The following is an 8,278-nucleotide window of genomic DNA, read 5'->3' as shown; positions in this document are numbered from 1 at the left end:
GAAACTTACACAGAAAGACTCATAGCTGTTATCGTTGCCAAAGGTGATTCTAACATGTATTGACTCAGGGGATTATATTAGTATTTTAAACATTTTTTAAATGTTAGATTTTTTTTGCGCATGACAATTGATCCATGTTAATCCCACTTTGTAAGACAAAAAATATGGAAAAAGTTAAGTGGTGTGAATACTTTCTGAAGGCACTGTACATAGTATCCATGAAGTGTGGAGCTAGAAGGGTTAACGTTATGGTCATAGGGGTCAGGGGACACAGTTTAGGTCATTAGACCTAGCTACTGCCAAGGAGGCCCTGACACCAGCCAGCAGTGTGTGTGTGTGTGTGTGTGTGTGTGTGCATCAGTGTGTGTTAGCCAGGTGCGATTCTGTGTCAGCGTTTACGCCAGAAGCCAATGTGTGTGTGTGTGTGTGTGTGTGTGTGGTGTAGGTGGCTGTGGGATCTAGTGGTGCTGTGTACCGACACACACACACACACACACACACACACACACACGCCAGCGTTAGTAAATTAAACCTCTTGCTTGCCGTTTCTGGCCACCATGTTAAGATAGGGTCTAGTTTCCTGAATTTCCACCTGACTAGCGTGCCCAAAGTAAACTGCCTGTTACTCAGGCCCAGATATATGCATATAATTGGTAGCATTGGATAGAAAACACTTTGAAGTTTCTAAAACTGTTAAAATAATGTCTGAGACTATAACAGAATTGATATGGCAGGCGAAAATCTGAAGAAAAACCAACCGGAATGGATTTTCTTTTGAGGTCCCATGCTCTTACAATGGAAAGCTATGGGTCCTATGTAATTCCAGCTCCCAGGTTGCAATTCCTATGGCTTCCACTAGATGTCAACAGTCTTTAATCAAGGTTTCAGGCTTTTTTCTTGAAAAACTAGCAAGAATTTGGAGTTTTGGTGAAGAGAGCACCGGAACAATCAGTCTTTCAGAGCGCGAGGAAGAGGGCGCGTGCTTACTAATTTTACTTTACTATTGAACATATTATTTTCCGTATGAAATATTATAGTTTAGTTACATTTTAGAGTACTTGAGGATTAAATAGAAACTTCGTTTGACTTGTTTGGATGAAGTTTAGCGGTAGCTTTTTGGACTCCTTTGTCTGCATGTTGAACGAGTGGATTACTGAAATCGATGGCGCCAACTAAACAGACTTTTTGGGATATAAAGAAGGATTTTATCTAACAAAACAACCATTCATGTTGTAGCTGGGACCCTTGGGATTGCAAACAGAGGAAGATCTTCGAAAGTAAGTGATTTCTTTAATTGCTATTTGTGATTTTATGAAGCCTGTGCTGGTTGAAAAATATGTTGATGTGGGGCTCCGTCCTCAGACAATTGTATGCTTTCGCTGTAAAGCCTATTGTGAATCGGACAACGCAGTTAGATTAACAAGAATTTAAGCTTTTAAATGATATAAGATACTTGTATGTTCATGAATGTTTAATATTACGATTATTTATTTGAATTGCACGCCCTCCAATTTCACCGGATGTTGTCGACTGGTGTCCCGCTAGCGGGACGCCTATCTTAAGGGGAACTATGCGCTCCTTCACATTAACAGCTCTAAAATGATCTAACATGGGTTCTGTCTGTGAGAGTATGACTGTGAACTGAAAATATTCTCTGTGCATGACAAAGGTAAGAGTGAGATAAGCCTTTTGACAGTATTTCTTTGCAATATAATGTGTACTATGTTTCTATGATACCTGTAACGATTCAGCATCATTTCCAGATAATAAAGTATTCTAACTACAGTGCATTTGGAAATTATTCAGACCCCTTGACTTTTTTCACATTATGTTACATTACAGCCTTATTGTAAAATTGATTAAATAAATGTTTTTCCTCATCAATCTACACATAATACCCCATAATGACAACGCAAAAACAGGTTTATAGACATTTTTGTAAATGTATTAAAAATAGAAACAGAAATACTTTATTTACATAAGTATTCAGACCCTTTGCTATGAGACTTGAAATTAAGCTCAGGTGCATCCTGTTTCCATTGATCATCCTTGAGATGTTCCTACAACTTGATTGGAGTTCACCTGTGGTAAATTCAATTGATTGGACATGATTTGGAAAGACACACTCCTGTCTACCTAAGGTCACACAGTTGACAGTGCATGTCAGAGCAAAAACCAAGCCATGAGTTTGAAGGAATTGTCTGTAAAGCTCCGAGACAGGATTGTGTCGAGGCACAGATCTGGGGAAGGGTACCAAAACATTTCTGTAGCATTGAAGGTCCTCAAGAACACAGCGGCCTCCATCATTTTTAAATGGTAGAAGTTTGGAACCACCAAGAGCAATCGGGGGAGAAGGGCCTTGGTCAGGGAGGTGAACAAGAAACCGATGGTGACAGAGCTCCAGAGTTCCTCTGTGGAGATGGGAGAACCTACACCTATGGTGAAGCATGGTGGTGGCAGCATCATGCTGTGGGGATGTTTTTCAGCGGCAGGGACTGGAAGACTATGCAGGACCGAGAGGAAAATGAACGGAGCAAAGTACAGAAAGATCCTTGATGAAAACCTGCTCCAGAGCACTCAGGACCTCAGACTGGGGAAAAGATTCACCTTCCAACAGGACAATGACCCTAAGCACACAGCACAAGACAACGCAGGAGTGGCTTCGAGACAAGTCTCTGAATGTCCTTGAGTGGCCCAGCCAGAGCCTGTACTTGAACCCGATCGAAACATCTCTGGAGAGACCGGAAAATAGCTGTGCAGCGACGCTCCCCATCCAACCTGAAAGAGCTTGAGAGGATCTGCGGAGAACAATGGGAGAAACTCCCCAAATGCAGGTGTGCCAAGCTTGTAGCGTCATACCCAATGAGACTCGAGGCTGTAATCGCTGCAAAAGGTGCTTCAACAAAGTACTGAGTAAAAGTGTTTGACTATTTATGTAAATTTGATTTGTAATAAATTAGCAAAAAATTCCCAACACCTGTTTTTGCTTCATCATTATGGGGTATTGTGTGTAGATTGAGGAAAAAAAATATTTACTAAATTTTAGAATAAGGCTGTAACGTAACAAAATTTCGAACAAGTCATGGGGTCTGAATACTTTCCAACGGCACTGTAACTATAAGGCATACCTGTTCTAGATGGCTTGTCAGATAATCCAATTTGTTTCCGGAAGGAGAGAAATAAAAGTTAAATTAAAAGAAATCGGTGAATTAAAAGATTATTTCAGTTAGTCAGCATATTGTTATTACAGCATGGATTGACGACTAGTAATATCTGGCTGTTCTCATTTGATTTAGTTTAATTCTCCGTGTGTGTGTGTATCTGTGAGTGTATCTGTGTGTGACCGCCTCTGTCTGACCGCTTTGTGTATGTAGTCTTGACACGAGCGACGTCGCTTGTGACTTTTTATAGCATATAAGTGTGTTTGTTCATGCGTGACAGAGTGTAGTTGAGTCACTCTGTATGTATAATGTCCATTTTCTACCTATGACGACCCTTGATGGGGTGTGTCAAAATGTGTGCCTTCCCTACGACTTAATCTGATGCGTGTGTGTGTCACACCTGGGTTAAAATACTATTTAAAATCTGTTAAATACTTTCAGTGTTTGCTTAAGCCTGCCTGGAGTGCCAGATGGGCGGGGATTGCTCTTTTGTGTCTATTCAATTAAGTCCAGCTAAAGTGGGCTTGATTGACAGGGCATCGGTAACATCAGTAGACCTGTGTAGCTGTGTGCTGCTGTAACCGTATCCCTTGACAGACAATGGATACTCCTTCCATCGCTCTTTGCGATAACACACAATTAGCAACAGTGCCTCACACACTGGGGATAACCCATAGAGGTATGGGAAAACCACACGGTTACTTCAGACATGCTGTTTCAGTGCATTACATCAAGAACACTTCGTCCTCTGGACCAAGTGTGTTAGCAAGCTGTCCAAGGACCATAGGACACGGGGAGCCCACACAAACAAACCAATCAAAAGTACTTGAGATCTGAGGCCATCCAAGGCTATTACTGTTATTGTGAAGGCCATTCCATGCAAAGACAGACAGTGCACACGTTAAGGTGCTGTTTGGTTATCTCTTTATTGAGCAACTTACTGACTTCTCTCACTCTGTTTCTCGTGTGTGTGTGTGTGTGTGTGTGAGAGGACGTCTCTCTTACTTCTGGTTCTGCTCCTCTCTTCAGCTCCTCTGGATAGTGTTCTGTCCTCTCCCTGAACTCCATACTCCCCCAGCAACTTTATCTATGCAAGACCCCTCTCGTTCCTCTCACTCTCCCTCCTCTCCCTTGCTCGCTCTCTCTTTCTCCTCCCCCTCGCCTTTTCTCTGTCCGTCTCTCTCTCACACTTTATACTTGTCATTTACACATTCACATAAATCTTCATTCACACTTTACCTCTCGTTCTCTCCTATTTTTGGTCTTTCCTTCCGTCATCTCTCTCTTTCTGCTCCCCCTCTCTCTCAGGTTGTCATTAAGCGTGTGTCCCGTGTCTCCTGAGTCCTTAGGGGGCACCCCCCCTTCTTCCCCATCCCCCTCACTTAACCCCTCCATCACCAGACTCAAAACTGATGGTTTAATTTAAATTAAAAATAGCTATGTATCAATGTATAAACATGTTGTATACATTTGCAGCTTAAAGCTGGATTGCGGTATACATAGACAAGAGTGGGACAGGACAACATTATCAAATCAAATTTTATTTGTCACATGCGCCGAATACAACAGGTGTAGACCTTAGAGATAAATGCTTACGTACAAGCCCTTAACCAACAATGCAGTTTTAAGAAAACACCTTAAAAAAGAAAGAGATAAGAAAAACAAATAACTAAGGAGCAGCAGTAAATAACAACAGTGGGGCTATATACAGGCGGTACCGGTTCAGAGTCAATGTGTCAATGTGCGGGCAATATGGTGTCGAGGTAATTATGTACATGCAGGTAGGGTTATTAAAGTGGCTATGCATAGATGATAACAGAGAGTAGCAGCAGCGTAGGGGGGGCGCAAATAGTCTGGGAAGCCATTTGATTAGCTGTTCATGAGTCTTTTGGCTTGGGGGTAGAAGCTTTTTAGAAGCCTCTTGGACCTAGACTTGGTGCTCCGGTACCGCTTGCCGTGCGGTAGCAGAGAGAGCAGTCTATGACTAGGGTGGCTGGAGTCTTTGACAATTTTTAGGGCCTTCCTCTGACACCACCTGGTATTGAGGTCCTGGATGGCAGGAAGCTTGGCCCCAGTGATGTACTAGGCCGTTCGCACTACCCTCTGTAGTGCCTTGCGGTCGGAGGCCAAGCAGTTGCCATACCAGGCAGTGATGCAACCCGTCAGGATGCTCTCGATGGTGCAGCAATAAAGCCTTTTGAGGATCTGAGGACCCATGCCAAATCTTTTCAGTCTCCTGAGGGGGAATAGGTTTTGTCGTGCCCTCTTTATGACTGTCTTGATGTGCTTGGAACATGTTCGTTTTGTGGTGATGTGGACGCCAAGGAACTTGAAGCTCTCAACCTGCTCCACTACAGCCCCGTCGATGAGAATGGGGGCGTGCTAGGTCCTCCTTTTCCTGTAGTCCACAATCATCTCCTTTGTCTTGATCACGTTGAGTGAGAGGTTGTTGTCCTGGCACCACACGGTCAGGTCTCTGACCTCCTCCCTATAGGCTGTCTCATCGTTGTTGGTGATCAGGCCTACCACTGTTGTGTCATCAGCAAACTTAATGATGGTGTTGGAGTTGTGCCTGGCCGTGCAGTCATGAGTGAACAGGGAGTACAGGAGGGGACTGAGCACTCACCCCTGAGGGGCCCCCATGTTGAGGATCAGCGTGGCGGATGTGTTGTTACCTACCCTTACCACCTGGGGGCGGCCTGTCAGGAAGTTCAGGATCCAGTTGCAGAGGGAGGTGTTAGTCCCAGGGGTCCTTAGCTTAGTGATGAGATTTGAGGGCACTATGGTGTTGAACGCTGAGCTGTAGTCAATGAATGGCATTCTCATATAGGTGTTTCTTTTGTCCAGGTGGGAAAGGGAAGTGTGGAGTGCAATAGAGATTGCATCATCTGTGGATCTGTTGGTGTGGTATGCAAATTGGAGTGGGTCTAGGGTTTCTGGGATAATGGTGTTGATGTGAGCCATGACCAGCCTTTCAAAGCATTTCATGGCTACAGATGTGAGTGCTATGGGTCGGTAGTCATTTAGGCAGGTTACTTTAGTGTTCTTGGGCACAGGGACTATGGTGCTCTGCTTAAAACATGTTAGTATTAAGGACACTGACAGGGAGAGTTTGAAAATGTCAGTAACGACACTTGACAGTTGGTCAGCGCATGCTTGGAGTACACATCCTGGTATTCCGTCTGGCCCAGCGGCCTTGTGAATGTTGACCTGTTTAAAGGTCTTACTCACATCGGCTGCGGAGAGCATGATCACAAAGTCATCCGGAACAGCTGATGCTCTAATGCATGTTTCAGGGTAAAGGGTGCGTACTGGCGGTAGAGAAGTCAGGCGCAGGAGAGCAAAAACTGATTTACAACAGCGCAGTTTAATAATAAAAACAACCTTTAACAGAACAATAAATCAATGGGTACAAAACCCGTCAACCACCAGCATAACGTGCACAAGCACTTACAACAAACAATTCCGGACAAGGACATGGGGGGAACAGAGGGTTAAATACACAACATGTAATGATGGAATTGAAACCAGGTGTGTGGGAAGACAAGACAAAACAAATGGAAAATGAAAGGTGGATCGGCGATGGCTAGAAGACCGGTGATGTCGACCGCCGAACGTCGCCCGAACAAGGAGAGGGACCGACTTCGGAGGAAGTCGTGACAGCCTCGAAGTGAGCATAGAAGTTATTTAGCTCGTCTGGTAGGCTCGTGTTACTGGGCAGCTCTCGGTTGTGCTTCCCTTTGTAGTCTGTAATAGTTTGCAAGCCCTGCCACATCCGAAAGAGCGTCGGAGCCCGTGTAGTACGATTTGATCTTAGTCCTGTATTGATGCTTTGCCTGTTTGATGGTTCGTTGGAGGGCATAGCCAGATTTCTTATAAGCTTCTGGGTTAGAATCCCGCTCCTTGAAAGTGGCAGCTCTGCCCTTTAGCTCGGTGCGAATGTTACCTGTAATCCATGACTTCTGGTTGGGGTATGTACGTACAGTCACTGTGGGGACGACATCCTCGATGCACTTATTGATAAAGCCAGTGACTAATCCCGGAGCATATTCCCGTCTGTGCTTGCAAAACAGTCCTGTAGTTTAGCATCTGCTTCATCTGACCACTTTTTTATAGCCCGTGTCATTGGTGCTTCCTGCTAAAATTTTTGCTTGTAAGCAGGAATCAGGAGGATAGAGTTATGGTCAGATTTGCCAAATGTAGGGCGAGGGAGAGCTTTGTACACGTCTCTGTGTGTGGAGTAAAGGTGGTCTAGAATGTTTTTCCCTTTGGTTACACATTTAACATGCTGATAGAAATGTTGATTTTTTTCCCCTGCATTAAAGTCACCGGCCACCAGGAGCGCCTCCTCTGGGTGACCATTTTTCTGTTAGCTAATGGTGGAATACAGCTCTTTGAGTGCGGTTTTAGTGCCAACTTCGCTCTGTGATGGTATGTAGACAACTACCAAAAATACAGATGAAAACTCTCTAGGTAGATAGTGTGGTCTACAGTTTATCATGAGATATTACAGTTTTTAATGTCCCGTTGGTAGTATATACGTGCTTTCAGTTCATCCCATTTATTTTCCAGTGATTGAACGTTAGCTAACAGAATGGAAGGCAAGGGAAGATTAGCCACTCTTCACCTGAACGTTGCAAGGCACCCAGATTGTTTTGCCTCTGTCACGTCCTGACCAGTAGAGGGTGTAGTTGGGTCAGGACGTGGCAGAAGGGAGTGAGTGTTTTATTGTTTCGTTTAATTTGGCCGTGTGACTTCCAATCAAGCACAGCTGTAGAGGGTTGTGGTTGATTGGGAGTCACACATAAGTTGCCTACATTTCCGTTGTGTGGTGTGGGTAATTGTTCTTGTCACTGTTGTTGCACCTGACAGGACTGTGTTGGCTGTCAGTTTTGTTGTTTTGTGAATTGTATGGTGTTCGTAACATTAAAAATGACGAACCCTAACTCCGCCGCATTTTGGTCCACTTCTTCCGTAGATAGCCGTTACAGAATTACCCACCAAACCAGGACCAAGCGGCGGAAGAGGAAGGAGCAGCAGGACTACTGCGTTATGGACAAATGGACGTGGGAACAGATCCTGGACGGAGAGGGACCATGGACTCAGGCTGGGGATTA

The sequence above is a fragment of the Salmo salar genome, chromosome ssa07 (genome assembly GCF_905237065.1).
Source record: "Salmo salar chromosome ssa07, Ssal_v3.1, whole genome shotgun sequence".
NCBI lineage: Eukaryota > Metazoa > Chordata > Actinopteri > Salmoniformes > Salmonidae > Salmo > Salmo salar.
This window is presented reverse-complemented; position numbering follows the sequence as displayed.